Source organism: Rhinoraja longicauda, chromosome 28 (assembly GCF_053455715.1).
Source record: "Rhinoraja longicauda isolate Sanriku21f chromosome 28, sRhiLon1.1, whole genome shotgun sequence".
Taxonomy (NCBI): Eukaryota; Metazoa; Chordata; class Chondrichthyes; order Rajiformes; family Arhynchobatidae; genus Rhinoraja; species Rhinoraja longicauda.
In genome coordinates, this window is record NC_135980.1 from 10,055,826 (window position 1) to 10,071,855 (window position 16,030).

The 16,030-nt window shown below is 44.0% G+C and overlaps 1 protein-coding gene across 4 annotated transcripts in view; it reads left to right on the top strand.

Moving 5' to 3' along the window:
* The window catches only part of cbarpb (CACN subunit beta associated regulatory protein b), a 169,423-nt gene that overhangs the window by 11,825 nt on the left and 141,568 nt on the right, over nt 1–16,030 (top strand). For 2 of the 4 annotated variants that reach the window (XM_078423657.1, XM_078423654.1), the window contains exon 2: nt 13,534–13,615. The exons of the other annotated variants lie outside the window; for them this stretch is intronic. The gene's annotated coding sequence lies outside the window, so the exon portion shown is untranslated. The remainder of the gene's footprint in view (nt 1–13,533; nt 13,616–16,030) is intronic. 4 annotated transcript variants of the gene reach the window in all.

Here is a 16,030-nt window from a genome sequence, read left to right on the forward strand (position 1 = left end):
CACCAGAGAATCCAGAGATGCTGCCTGTCCCGCTGAGTCAATCCATCATTTTGTGGCTATCTTCGGTGTAAACCAGCATCTGCAGTTCCTTATTACACATCCCTTCTGATCAGTTGGTTTCTTGACTTTTGTTAGTGAGATGCTGCTTTGGTTGTCTAACATGGAAGAAGTTGATAAAAATAGTTTCACCAGTCGCAAACCCCGATTTTGAGGTTCACTGGCATTTTCCTGACACTCTGTTCGACATTTTTCAAGAGGAAAGAGTTGAAGCCTTGGCTTGATGTTCATGATAGAGTGAGGGATAGGACAGGCCACGTGTCTACAGCTTGTGGTAAACTACAATGTCGCTGCTGGCCCACCGTGCTTAATGAAATGGAATTAACAGCCTCTCAAGACTTTTTTATTGCACCTTTTAATTTAAAACCTGTTGTGACCTCCAAGTATGGATTGGGGTTAAACGCTTGTGTTCAGTCACAAATCACACTTTTAGTTATTTTGGTTTTAGAAATCTGTAGTGGGGTGGGCAAACTGGATGCAAAATTGGCCTGGAGATAGGAGGCAGAGGGTTGTGGTGGAGGGATGTTTTCCTGACTGGAGGTCTGTAATTAGCGCTGCAACATATGGAAGACAGACACAAAGTGCCTGAGTAACTCAGCAGGTCAGGCACCATCTCTGGAGAAAAAGGATGGGTGATGTTTCGGGTCGGGAGAAGTGCTGCGATTGGGAAGATGCTAGTTGTTTATAACAACATGCAGCTCAATTTCGATCGAGCAATAAATAACCTGAATTCATTGGAATAGATAGAGCAGGTGCATTTTGTATTGAGCTTAAGTCAATTCAACATGTCCCATGGGGCGGCATGGTGGGGCAGCGGTAGAGTTTCTGCCTTGCAGTGCTTTCAATGCCAGAGACCCGGATTCAATCCGGACTATGGGTGCTGTCTGTACGGAGTTTGCATGTTCTCCCCGTGACCACGTGGGTTTTCTCCGAGATTCTTTGGTTTCCTCCCACACTCCAAAGACGAACAGGTTTGTAGGTTGATTGCCTTCGTATAAACGTAAATTGCCCCAGTGTGTGTAGGATAGTGTTAATTTACAGGGATCGTTGGTCAGCACGGACTCGTTGGGCTGAAGGGCCTATTTCCGCACTGTATCTCTAAACTAAACTAAACTAAATTAGACTGTTTGCAATAGCTGCAGAAAGTGGAGCCGGAGGAAGAGGCTTGAATTACTGACAGAAACTTTGGGATTTCTGTTCAAACTCCACATTTGCAAACGCTAAAAGACTTTGTGCTGCTGCTACCACTGCAAAATGTTGCCTAGATTAGTGAATCTTGGCTACAAGGAGAATTGGACAAATTGTCTTCTCTGGAGCATCGGGGCTGAGGGGTGACCTGGCAGATGTATATAAATCAGAGGCATAGAGAAGGTAGATAGTCAGAATCCTTTACTCCAGGAAGAAAATGTCAAACACTAGATGGCATAGGTTTAAGGAGAGAGGAGAAACGTTTTAAAGGTGATTTACAAAAGAAGTTTTTCTTACAGAGGGTGGTGGGTGTCTGCAATGAGTTGCCTGGGGAATTGGTGGAACAGATATGATAGCAATGTTTAAGTGACATTTAGACAGACACATAAACACATAAGGGACACAGGGATATAGACTGTGTGTAAGCAGATAGGATTAATTTAATTTGACATCATGGTTTGCACAAACATTGTGAGCCAAAGGGTTTGTTCCTGTGCTCTGCTGTTTCATGTAAAGCTTTTGCAGTAAATGTAACATTAGTCTGAAAGTGATCTGGTTAAGCCATCAGAATGGCTGTGCAAATGTCAACACCATTTAGCTTTTCTGGAACTAATTATATGGATGTCAATTTACCAAAATACCACCTGGATTAAGGGATATTAGCGAGAAGGAGAGGTTGGGCAAACTTGGATTGTTTTTCTGGATCACCAGAGGTTGAGGGAAGCATATATCACATTATGAGAGGCATACATTAGAATCTTTTTCACCCAAGGTAGAAATGTCAAAGAATAGAGGGCGTAGCTTTAAGGTGAGAGGGGCAAAGTTTAAAGGCGATGAGCGAGGCAAGTTTTTTTTTATACAGAGAGTGGTGGGTGGGTGGAACACACTTCCAGGGATGCTGGTGGAGGCAAATGTGACAGTGGCATTTAAGAGGCTTTTATATAGGCACATTTTATAAAGGGAGGGAGGGACATGGATCATGTGTAGGCAGATGAGATTCATTTAACTTGGCACCCCATTCGGCACAAATATCATGGGCCAAATGGCCTGTACTGTACTTTTTTTAATGTTCTAATATTCATAAATAAACACAGATTTTCCTCAGCTAAGTTGTCATGGAAGCATTGTCATCAAATGCTTCACCTGTATGACATGTGTGCAGTCTGAAACTGGGGTGTAAATGCATTCTGACTACAGCCCACACACTGACCACAGCCCACACACAGATATTGAGGACTGATTCCCGTTCAGGTAACCAGGCATAGCTTGTATATCTAAATATATTAGGGAAGTAATGGAACAACAGATGCTCAAGACTCATACAACATGAAACAGGTCCTTCGGCCCAACTTGTCCATGCTAACCACGATGGTCTAGGTATCACAAAATGCTGGAGTAACTCAGCGGGTCAGGCAGCATCTCAGGAGAGAAGGAATGGGTGACATTTCGGGTCAGACTGAAGAAGGGTCTCGACCCGAAACGTCACCCATTCCTTCTCTCCTGAGATGCTGCCTGACCCGCTGAGTTACTCCAGCATGTTGTGATACCTTCGATTTGTACCAGCATCTGCAGTTATTTTCCTACACAAGATGGTCAAGGTAATAGGTAGGAACTTCCAGTATTTAGATTCGGTGAATCTTCCATGATATATGTGCGCTTCAAGATGTTTAAAAAAAAATCAAGTAAGATTTATCACTGGCCCATTCTTTATTGTTATGTTTGATGGTTCATTCGTTGCAAAGACAATCTTTGTGTTTTCATCTTGGATAGCTGTGGGAAAACAAATTCAAGGCCAAATATCTCTCTCGGTTTCCTCGATGAAAATTCAATGCATCTGGAATTACAGGTGGGGCAAATATTCCGTCTAAGGCATATATGACTTCAGCCAAATGGAATTAGATTTGTGAAAAGCAGATAGCTAAATGCAGAACAACAGGGGTAGTAATCAATATTGATGACACTCATGGCTCCAGAAAACTAACAAGGGGCAGCTTTTGGAATTAATAGCCTAGTTGACGGCATTTATGTCCCATTGCTCATCATGATCAGAACAGTAAGCCTTCTACACGGAAGATAGACACAAAAAGCTCAGCGGGTCAGACAGCATCTCTGGAGAAAAGGAATAGGTGACATTTTGGGTTTGAGGCCCTTTTTCAGACTGTCTGAATTTAAAGTCTGAAGTGAGTCTGAAGTAGGGTCTCAACACGAAACGTCACCTATTCCTTTTCTCCAGAGGTGCTGTCTGACCGACTGAGTTACTCTAGCTTTGGGTGTCTCTCTTTGGCTTAAACCAGCATCCACAGGTCCTTCCTATACCTTCTACATGGGCCAGGCATTTTCTCCAGAGAAGCTGCCTGACTCGCTGAGTTACTCCAGCATTTTGTGTCTTTCTTCATGCAGAGTTTGAAACAAACACAGTCTGTAGCTGTGGCACAGTCTGAAACAAACAGTCGCCTGATACATTAACTGGTCTCCCCCTTTACAGATGCTGCTCGATTTGCTGAGTTTCTCTAGCATAGCTGGTTTTTGTTTCTGATCCCAACATTTGCAAGTTTGTTGAAGTTCCGTTTTGGTTTAGATTTGGAGAGACAGCATGGAAACAAGCCCTTTGTCCCACTGAGTCCGCACCGACCACGATCACCCATGCACTAGTTATATCTTGCACACTAAGGGCAATTTACAGAACCCAATTAACCAACAAACCTGCACATCTTTGCATTGTGAGGGTGTAGTCACGGGGAGAACATACAAACTCCGTACAGACAACACCTATAGTCAGGATCGAACCCTGGTCTCTGGTGTCGTAAGGCAGCAACTCCACTGCTGCGCCACCGTGCCGCACAATGAACTGGACAGCCACTGACAGGACTCAAAGCCTTTCAAATGCCTCCAAACATCGTCATTAGATGATCCGATGAACACAATTTGGCGTTACGCCATTCACTAAATTCCATGCACTGCCTTCGCTAATTTGATCACACAAGTCAGAGCAACAGTTTTCATAAACAGCCAGGACTTTTGTGAATCATGATACTGAGGTAATTATTTACCCACTAAGAAGGCTGCGTATTATAAATAGTGCCAACAACTTGTGTAGTAAAAACAAGTGCTGCAACAATTTAAACTGCCAATCTTGCTGGCGTCTTTCATGCCATCAGAGGAGATTTCAGGTATTTTTCAGAGTGGAGGGAGCATTAAGCTCCAATAACGCTGTCAGTCTGGATTAGGGACATCAAAAATGTACAATGACAACAAGCGGAGTTCCGATTTCCATTGACAGCTTTATTGCACTGAATTACTGGTATAAATCAGTTTGCTCATTCTCTTATTTATGAAGAGAAGAGGTTTACAAGGCAGTACGCTTGAGCAGAAACTCGCTGGAGGTTTTGAATTACCAAAACGATTTATTTTGTTACACATCCAGCGGAAACATGATCAGTTTACAAGCGCAGTTTACTGAACTTTGCTGATACTTGAGGAGCTCACAAGGGTGCCTTTTGGGAGAACAAACAAGAGACAATATAGACCAAAGGCCACAATTTGTTAGAGTGTGTCAGGACAGTGGTGCACAAAACACACAGAGATAAAGGGCATGTTGAAAGAACAGTGAGCGAGGCTTGAATTTTGATGCTTACCAATAATAACTGAAAATTCACTTCCTCCACCCACTTATGGTTTTTTTTTGGACATTGATGAAGCATTTTATCATTGAACACGACAGCGCAGAAACAGGCCTTCTTGACCCACCTCAACCCTGACATCGATCTACACTAATCCCACTTGCTTGAATTAGCCAGTTTCACTCTACGCCTTCCCTGTCCAGCTACCTGTGAATACCACTTAAAATGTTGCAATTGTATCTGCCTGTGGCACCTCCTCCAGCACTTTGTTCCAGCTCATTCTATTCACTCTTTGTAGAAAAACTTCTTCCTCACATCTCCTTAAATTTCTCCTCTCTTACCTGACCGAGCCTGTGTTCTCTAGTTCTAAACTCTTTGTCCCCGAGGGAAAACCCTGGTTATCCTGTCTATGTCAGATTTTAAAAGTTCCTATCAGATCACCCCCTCAGCCTCTAATGTTCCAGTCAGAATAAACGCAACCCATCCAAAGCTCTCCTTAAAACTACAGCCTTATAACGGCAAGCATGTACTTTCACAGAGAACGGAAACAGGCCCTTCTACCCAACTTGAACGTGCCAACCAAGATGCCCCATCTACACTAGTCCAACCTGTAGCATTTGGCCCATATCCCATCTAAACCTTTCCTATCATGTACCTGTCCAAATATCTTCCAAATGCTGTTATAGAACCTCACTCAGTTACCTCCTCTGGTAGCTCTTTCCATATACCACCACTGTCTGTGTGAAAAGGTTTCCCCTTGGGCTCCTATTAAATATTTCCCCTCTCACCTTAAACCTATGTCCTCTGGCTCTTGATTCCCCTACCCAAGTGTAAAAGACTGCATTCACCCCATCTATTCCCTCTTGATCTCATACATCTCCATAAGATCACCCCTCTTTCTCCTGCGCTCCAAGGAATGAAGTCGTAGCTTGCCCAACCTCTCCCAGTAGCTCAGGCCCTCAAGTCCTGGCAACATCCTCGAAAATCGTCCCTTTAGGAATGTGGCTTTTAAGCTGTGAATATAGTGCATGATGCATACTATGAAGATAATGCTGTCAAGTTTGATTCGTAACATCAAAAGGAAGTACGGGGAATGGAGTTCCACGTTGCACTGATAGTTTTATTACACTAAATTACTGGTGCAAATCACATTTGTGTGTGGGCAGATATGACCAGGGATGAGTAGGGGGAGCTGGATTCTGGAATGGTAAAAATAAGGAGGCAATAGATGACTTTGAATACGTGAATATTTCTTATGTATGGGAAGGAACTGCAGATGCTGGTTTACTCCAAGAATGGACACAAAATGCTGGAGTAAATCAGCGGGATAGGTAGCATCCCTGTATAGAAGGAATCGATGATGTTTTGGGCCAAGACCCTTCTTCGGACTGGATGTTTCTTATTATCATCAAAACAGAAAATACTGGAATAACTCAGCAAGATCAGGCAGCATCTGCGGGAAGAGAAACAGAATTACCTTTTGGGGTCTGTGATTAAGGATCTTGGACAACAGTTGAAAGAAATCAAAAGCTGATGCACTTGTCCGAAGTTTTTTTTTCCCACAACTGAAATTGTCTGAGTTTTGCCAAAGATACCAATTGAGCCACAAAAAAAAAAAAAATGACAACTGCTGGAAATAGAAACAGAAACGCTGGAAGTTCTCAAGAGGTCAGACAAGGTCTCAGAGTGTGGACCAGAGTTCATGTTTTAGCTAAACAACATTTCAACTTGAGATAAAATATTCCCAGGCTGAACCTAGGGTAAAAAAAAAAGAAAATCTGAAGCATGTGGAGGCAAGAGTTTCATAAGGAGAAACAGAATGCAAGCACAAAGAAGTTATGTTGAAACAAAAACAGAACTTGAAAGATGCAGCATGGAAACATACCCTTCAGCCCAGGTCCACGCTAACCATCGATCACCCATTCACCAAACAGTCTTTCCAGGTGAGACAGAGGTTCACCTGCACCTCCTCCAACCTCATCTATTGTATCCGCTGCTCCAGATGTCAACTTATTTACATCGGCGTAACCAAACGCAGGCTCAGCGATCGCTTCACTCAACACCTGCGCTCAGTCTGCATTAACCAATCGGATCTCCCGGTGGCTGAGCACTTCAACTCCCCCTCCCACTCTGACCTTTCTGTCATGGGCCTCCTCCAGTGCCACAGTGAGTCCCACCAGAAATTGGAGGAACAGCACCTCATGAACATTGACTTCTCCAACTTTAGATAGTTCCTCTGTCCCTCTCTTCCCCTCCCCCTTCCCAGATCTCCCACTGTCTTCCTGTCTCCACCTATATCTTTCCTTTGTCCCGCCCCCCTGACATTAGTCTGAAGAAGGGTCTCGACCCGAAACGTCGCCCATTCCTTCTCTCCCGAGATGCTGCCTGACCTGCTGAGTTACTCCAGCATTTTGTGAATAAACCCATTCACATTCGTTCTATGTTATCCCACAGTTGTGAACACTCCTTAAACATTAGCTGCAATTCACCCCAGCTAATTAACCTACAAACTGGCATGCCTTTGGGATGTGGGGGGAAACTGGAGCACCCAGAGGAAACCCACGCATCCACAGGGGGAGTGTGCAAAGTCTGCACACACACCACCCTACAGAAACAGAATTAACATTTCAAGTTCAAGTTTTTTCTTCAGGACCAGGGATGAGCGAGGACCGTGTTGGTTTAAGTTGCAGAGCAGTTGGAGAAAACCTTTTCAGTTTTCTCCGAGATTTTCAGTTTCCTCCTACACTCTAAATACGTGCAGGTTTGTAGGTTAATTGGCTTGGTATAAATCTAAATTGTCGCCAGTGCGTGTCGGATAGTGTTAGTGTGCAGGGTTCGCTGGTCGTGGCGGACTCGGTGGGCCGAAGAGTGTGTTTCCGCGCTGCATCTCTAACCTAAAGTAAACTTCACGAACAGCAAAGCAGGAACTCGGTGAGTTCCTCCAGCAATTTGTGTTTTGCTCAAGTTTCCAGCATCTGCAGTTTCTTGTGTCTTCACTTCAGAAGGAGATCCGCCATCCTTCACTGCTCTGACCAAATTTGTTTCCAAATCCACAAATGTAGTTGACTTGTAATTGTTAAATGAAATTGAGCTTAGTTTAATTTAGCGATACAGAGTGGAGACAGGCTCTTCGGCCCACCGAGTCCATGCAGACCAGCAATCACCCATGTACATCAATTCTGCCTTACGCACTAGGAACAATTTACAGAAGCCAATTAGCCTACAAACGTGCACGTTTTTGGAATGTGTGAGGAAACCAGAGCAGCTGGACAAAACCCACGGGGTTACAGGGAGAACGTGCAAACTCCGCACAGACAGCACCCATAGTTAGGATCGATCCCGGGTCTCCGGCTCTGCAAGGCAGCAACGCTACGGTTGCACCACTATGCCACCCAAATTGTATTAGAGAAACAAATCAAAACATCCTGAATTAAAGGCACAGGAACATTCATGAAGCTAGAAATATGAGGAAACCGTGAATGAGAACTACTTCCCTTCCTGACCATGTCAAGTTTGCTTGCTACCAAATTTACTACACATTCAATCTCTTGAAGTTTATCAGCCTCACAAAGTTCACAGGATGTTATCACACCGGTGGCCTTTCCAGATTTAATTTATCCACTTTTTTTCTCAGCAGCACAGATGTGTCATCTTTCAAAGAGCTTTTATTCCTTCTCAGATCCTCTGAAACTTGGCACCCAGCTGAACACCTGGTCTGTGGATAGAACCTATAGTTGTTAAATTAAAAAGTTCTTCCTGACATTACAAAAAAAAACATCATGAAATGGCGTTTAAAGGTCTGTACAAGATAAATAATGATTCATCCTTCAGGCAATCTTTTGTCAAAGGGCAGCACCACTTGACCTGTTTTGAAAGAACATTTTTCACAGCCAATATGCCCGTGTATTGCCTTGCAAAAAAACCCAGTTGATATTAAAACCAATTTACTGTGCAATCACTGGAATTTATTTGAAGCTGGCTTTATTTTAACCCAATGCAATCTTATCGGAAGGTAGACACAAAAAGATGGAGTAACTCAGCGGGTCAGGCAGCATCTCTGGAGAAAAGGAATAGGTGACATTTTGGTTCGAGACCCTTCTTCAGACTGAGAGTCAGGGGAGAGGGAAACAAGAGATACGAAAAAGTACATAGAACAAATGGATGGAGGATAAGCAAAAGGACAAATCAAAGCCAGCAACGATGATCAAGGAAAGGTGGAGCCCACAATGGTCGATTGTTGGCTGTGGGGGAAGGTGATAACGAGTGATACAAACAGTGAAACTCAGGAGAAGGACCGTGAAACTATTACCATGAGGAGGGTGGGGGAGGGACGGAGCGAGAGGGGATGCACGGTCGGAGAAATCAGTATTCATACTGAGGTAGATATCAGTAAAAGCAACAACGAATTCATTGCCAAGACTTGCAGTGCATTTTTGAAAGCTTTATGCTCAAGAATATCATACAGGGACACAAGACATGCTCGTCAAAGAAACACGTCCCCAGTTCACCTATTCCACCTCTGAGTTCCAAAAAAAATCACGTGATGGTGTTATTGACTAATCGTAAGCACGAATCACTGTCAGCTAATTTACATCAGACCCATAAATGACACAAAGCAAACTATTATAATTGAGAGCATTGGGAATCATAAGTCCCCAGTCACCTTTTTCCTCTCAAGCAGAGTGAAATCACCATATGTTACGTCTCAGCTCACTCATGTACAGCATCGAAAACGTTACAGCCCACCCATGTTGTTTAGTTGCATTACCCTTCAACGTTGCATTCCTATTTATCACACTGTATTACATTTTGATGAAATATGTTAATCAACGACTGCACCTCCACAGACTCCTCTGTCAAGCTTCTCAAGTTTGCAGATGACACAACCCTGATTGGACTGATCCAGGATGGGGAGGAATCTGCCTACAGACAGGAGGTGACACAGCTGGCGTCCTGGTGCTTTCACAACAACCTGTAGCTCAATGCTCTTAAGATGGTGGAATTGATAGTAGACTTTAGGAGAGCCTCCCCTCCCCTCCCCATCAACAACACCACAGTCACAGCTGTGGAGTCATTTAAGTTCCTTGGAACCATCATCTCCAGGGACCTTAACTGGGGGGCCCACCATCGACTCCACAGTCAAAAAGGCCCAACAGAGGATGTACTTCCTGCGGCCGTTGAGAAAACACAATCTGCCACAGGCAATGATGGTCCAGTTTTATACTGCCATCATAGAGTCTGTCCTCACCTTCTCCATCATGGTCCGGTTTGGCTCAGCCACCAAGCATGACATCTGGATGCTGCAACGCATCGTTCGATCAGCCGAGAAGGTTGTTGGCTGCAACCTTCTCCCCATTGACGAATTGTACACTGCAAGGGCCAGGAAGCGAGCGGGTAAGATCATCTCTGACCCCTCTCACCCTGGCCACAAACTCTTTGAAGCACTTCCCTCTGGACTCCGGACTGTCAAAGCAGCCACAGCCAGACATAAAAACAGCTTTTTTCCACGAGTAGTAGCTCTACTCAACAATCAAACGTCCGCAGCCTCCTTTTGCTCTGGTATTTGATTTCATTCTTCACATGTTTAAACTATAATGTTTTATTCTTAATGTTTTCATGTTTTATGTTTTATTCTTAATTGTTTACTGTATGTCGTGTTGTTACTTGCGAGCAGAGCACCAAGTCAAATTCCTTGTATGTATACATACTTGGTTAATAAAATTTATTCAATTCAATTCAATTCAATTCAAACCGGATTGATTATGAAGGAGAATGTAGAAACAAGGAACTGCAGATGCTGGTTTATACCAAAGATAGACACAATGTGCCGGAGTAACTCAGTGGCACAACAGTAGAGTTGCTGCCTTACAGCGCCAGAGACCTGGGTTTGATTGTGACTGCAGAAGCTGTCTGTACGGAGTTTGTATGTTCTCCCTGTGGCCGTGTGGGTTTTCTCCTGGTGTTCCGGTTTCCTCTCACATTCCAAAGACGCACAGGTTTGTATGTTTATTGAATCCAGTAAAATTGTAAATTGTCCCTAGTGTGCAGTTTGCTGGTCGGCGTGGATTGGTGTGCCAAAGGGCCTATTTCCGCACTGTATCTCTAAAATCTACAACGGTTAAGCAGCGACTCTAGAGATAAAGGATGGGGGCCCTTCTTCAGACTGGTTCAGACGGATTATGAAGGAAACATGATTTACATGTTTCAAGGTACAACAGTGGCCTGAAAGACCTCTGCCTCCTGAAAAGATGAGAAAGGTTCTATATTAATGTAAAACTTTTCTCTCTGCATATCGTCATTAGCATTTAAGCCAAAATGAACAAATTCAAAAGCATGTAATAAAATATAAAGAGGATTTTGTGAACAAAAGCAAATCTAAAACATAAATACACAAGGAATTACGTATGCTGGAATCTTGAGCAAGACAGAAAGTGCCGGAATATCTCAGCGGGTCAGGCAGCATCTGTGGAAGGAATGGATCGGTGACTTTTCGGGTGAGACTGAAGACGTCAGTCAGAATCTTTTTCTCAGGACAGACAAATCAGACATTAGAAGGCATAGCTTTATGTTGACAGGGGCAAAGTTTAAAGGATATATGCGGAACAGGTTTTTTAACACAGAGGGTGGTGCATGCCTGGAATGTGCTGCTGAGGATGGTGGTTGAAGCAAATACATTGGTGGTATTTAAAAGACTTTTGGATAGGCATATGGATATGCAGGGAATGGCAGGATAGATAAGTGATGGTCTCGGCATCTTGTTCTGCACAGACATTGTGGGCCAAAGGGCCTGAACTTGTGCTGGACTGAGTTAAGGGCCTGTCCCACTTAGGCGATTTTTTAGGCGACTGCCGGCGACTGTCATAGTCGTAGAAGGTCGCTGAAAAAAAGGCGACTGGAACCCCCCCCCCAAGACAACGTCTACGACAAGCTACAACAACCTACCACCTAGTCGACGCCAAGCTACGGCATGCTACCGACAACCGGCGAGCCAATCGTCACAACTTGGGACGTCCACCTACGAGCGCGCCTACGACAATCTACGACCACGCAGACGACAACCTACGACAACTGAAGTCAACCTACGTCCACTGCGACAAGCTACGACAAACTACGACCCTGTCGACGACAACTGAAGACAACTGAAGACAATTCACATCATTTTGGCCTCCGGTTTTGACGCCGGTACGTATCGCCGGTTGACGTAGGTTGTCGCCAATGGAATTCACGGAAGTCAGCACCAGCGACAACCCAAGTCACCTGGCGACAACCTACGACAGCGCCTAAGTCAGGAGACGTCGAGCTACGATCACTGGCGTCAAACCAACAGTCGCCGAAAATGTTTAAACATTTCAAAATCCAGTGGCGACCAGAAAAATGCTACGACTCTTTGGAGACGACTCACGACCATATAGGCGATACCCCGGCGACCATGTGGCAACAACCTAGTCGCCTGTAATCGCCTAAAAAATCGCCTGTGGGCCAGGGGCTTTACTCAAGTACTTTGTGTTTTGCTCTTAAAAATGAAGGGTTAATTGCAAACTCAAATTTTAACCACAGCTTCTTTGCAGTCCGTGTGTTGTTTGTGGTGAATAAGCCCAGTTGGAGCAAGTATTACGGAAGCATTATGATCAGGCTAAGAAGAGACTTGATCATAACATAAATCCTTCTTGTTCCTGGTATTTCTATTGAGATTAAACAAATTGATTTAAACATAACACAAAGTGTTCAATGCTGAATGTAGGAAATTAGTAACCTTTGATTTGTTGCTTACTGTGTTTGATAGAATTAACTTGCTTGTTGAAGGAGGTTCTGGGTTTAAAGAAGACATTGAGATAGACATTGGGAGGGACTTCAATGATTCCCTGATTTGGTCCAAAAAAAAGTGAGACATATCATGGTGGAAAGAAGATTGAACCACAGCTATTCTGCTCTGCTTATTTCATAGCTGGTTTAGAGGATCAAGTCTTGCCCAGAGTAGGACATCGGTTTAAGGTGAAGGGGAAAAGATTTAATAGGAATCTGAGGGGTAACTTTTTCACACAAAAGGTGGTTGATGTATGGAACAAGCTGCCAGAGAAGTTAGTTGAGGCTGGGACTATCCCAACATTTAAGAAACAGTTAGACAGGTACACGGATAGGACAGGTTTGGAGCAATATGGACTAAACGCAGGCAGGAGGGACTAGTGTAGTTGGGGCATGGGCAACTTTGTCCGAAGGGTCTGATTCCACACTGTATCACTCTGTGACTCTAAGTCTACAGCACGAGTGTCTAAAACAAAATGGTTCAATGGTACTTTATGGGTCGGTGTTGCAAGCGTCGGCCTGGCCTGGTGGTGCTGTCAAATGGCCACAGTCAGACTACACGGCCGATCATTCACATGCACCTGCAGTGAAATTTGCTATTTTGCATACAATTCAGTAAGAATCATACTATACACAAGCACAATAATAAATAAGTACAAAAGTGCGACAATTGCAGTGTGAAGAATGCTAGACTTCACTGAGGCAGCACAGTCCTCTTAAATGGAACTCAAACCCACAACCCTCTGACTCAAAGTCAAGTGCGTTACTTATTTTGTAAAAATTAAATTGCCAAATGACATTAGATTTGAACCGCAGCCAGAAACTTTGAACCAGTTTGACAACATTTGTTTAACTTTCCATTCAGAGGCATGACCATCTCTCAACCCAACAGACAGACAGGGTAGCTTACAACCCAAGAGTATGAACTTTGAATTCTCCAATTTTAGGTAAGTACAATCCCCCCCCTCCCCCCCCCCCCATATCTTCCCTCTCCCCCAGTGCCCCACTTGGACGCACCTATTTCCTCCCTCCCCCTTCCCTTACACCCACATTAATTCCTCTAGCTTCACAATTCACAACTCTTCAAACCTTTTGTGTCGCATCTTATCTTTTTATTTCTGGCCTTTGTCCAACCATCTGCCGATCAAACCCCTCCCTCACTTGTATCAACTTATTACTTGCCAGGCTTTGCCCTGCCTCTCCTCTCTTGCAGCTACCCAACCCCCCAACCCCCCTCCCCACTGTGCTACTCTGGCACTTTGTCTTCAGGCAGACAGGGTGCATGTTTTTGCATTGAAATTAATTGTTACGGAGAGGAATGATGTTCAAGACATGAACGTACAGACACAAAGATTGTAGTCAAGTAAGCAACATTGATAGCTACTAATTTTGTACAGTTAAACAAAACAGAAGAGCTAAACGTTGATAGATTCCAGTTTGTGGAGGTGAATAAGTGATCAATGTGTGTGAAGATTAATGTTGATCATCCAAATGCTTGGAGAATGATAATCAAAAAATATGAAGATGATGGTTTTATTAAGACATAGCATTTGTGAGTGTGGAGGAAGTGTGTGAGTGAGCAGGAAGGATCTGCATAGGAAAGTACAAGCTGTGTTTATAAATTGATTGAAATTAATAGGTTGAAAGACATAGCATGGAAACTGGCCATTCAGCCCACAGAGTACACGTCAACTAATCATCACCGGTTCACACTAGTTCAATGTTATCCCACGTTCGCAGTCAATCCCGACACATTAAGGGTAATTTTACAGAGGCCAATTAACCTACACACCCACACATCTATATTTGGGATTTGGGAGGAAACTGGAATACACAGAAGAAACCCACGCAATCACAGGGAGAATCTGCAAACTCCACACAGACAGCACCCAAGGTCAGGATCCAGCCTGGGTCTCTGGCACTGTGAGACAGCAGCTTTACCAACTGAGCGACAGTGCCATGCATTACAGAGTAATTGTCCGACATCCAACCTTTAAATCTTAAAGCAACCTCAAATTTATTTTTATATATGTACTAACTGCATAATTATTTTTTTGTAAACCAGCATCTACAGTTCCTTGTATCTCAACTTTTTTACATTGTCTCTCTTAACATTTTATTCTGGATTTTCAACGCAATGTTTGTAATCAGCATTATCTTACCAGTCTCAAATCAGCATTTGAAATAAATGAGAAATTTGTACTGATAAAATACAAACTATTTGAAAAATAATCTCATCATTCCAGCGAGGGTGATTCCTTGAAATGAAAAATAGGAATGTAAAGGTGAAATATCCCATACTTATTTCTTATGAAGAGATCTAAAATATTCCATGTTTTCAGAGTGTAGGAAATGAGTAATAATTGATTTATTTTGCCTGAGTGCAAGAAAATATTTTGTGTCTTTGTGGAGTGGGAAGGAATCACCCTCGCTGGAATGATGAGATTATTCCAGCCTCCCACCCACCTTCGACCCATACCAGTTTGCCTACAGAGCAAATAGGTCTACAGGGGATGCCATCGACACTGCTCTTCACACTGCACTGACCCACCTTGAACACCAGGGGAGCTATGTGAGGATGCTCTTCCTCGACTTCAGCTCTGCCTTTAACACGGTCATCCCGAGCAGACTGGTCACCAAACTTTCCGACCTTGGATTTTCCCAAACCATCTGCCAATGGATCAAGGACTTCCTGACCAACCGCCCCCAGACCGTCAAAATAGGCCCTCACCTCTCCTCCACCATTACACTGAGCACCGGCTCACCACAGGGCTGTGTGTTGAGCCCCATCCTTTACTCCCTCTACACTCACGACTGCGCCCCCACCCATCCCACCAACACCATCATCAAGTTCGCGGATGACACGACTGTGGTTGGACTCATCTCAGAAGGAGATGAGACAGCCTATAGGGATGAAATCCAAAGGCTGGCAGCATGGTGTTCAGTGAACAATCTGGTCCTGAACTCCTCCAAAACAAAGGAACTTATAATTGACTTTAGAAAAACCAGTGTAGATTACGACCCACTCTACATCAATGGGGTCTGTGTGGAAAGGGTACCAGCTTTCAGGTTCCTGGGTACGCACATCGCAGAGGATCTTACCTGGTCTACCAACACCATCACCACAGTAAAGAAGGCACAGCAGAGACTCCACTTCCTGAGGATCCTCAGGAAAACCAACCTGCAGGAGAAGCTCATGTTGCCCTTCTATCGCTGCTCCATCGAGAGTGTGCTGGCATACTGTATAACCACATGGTATGCCAGCTGCTCAGAAAAGGACAGGAAGGCCCTTCAGAGGGTCATCACGACGGCCCAGAAGATCATCGGCTGCTCACTGCCCTCCCTGGAGCACCTGTTCAGCC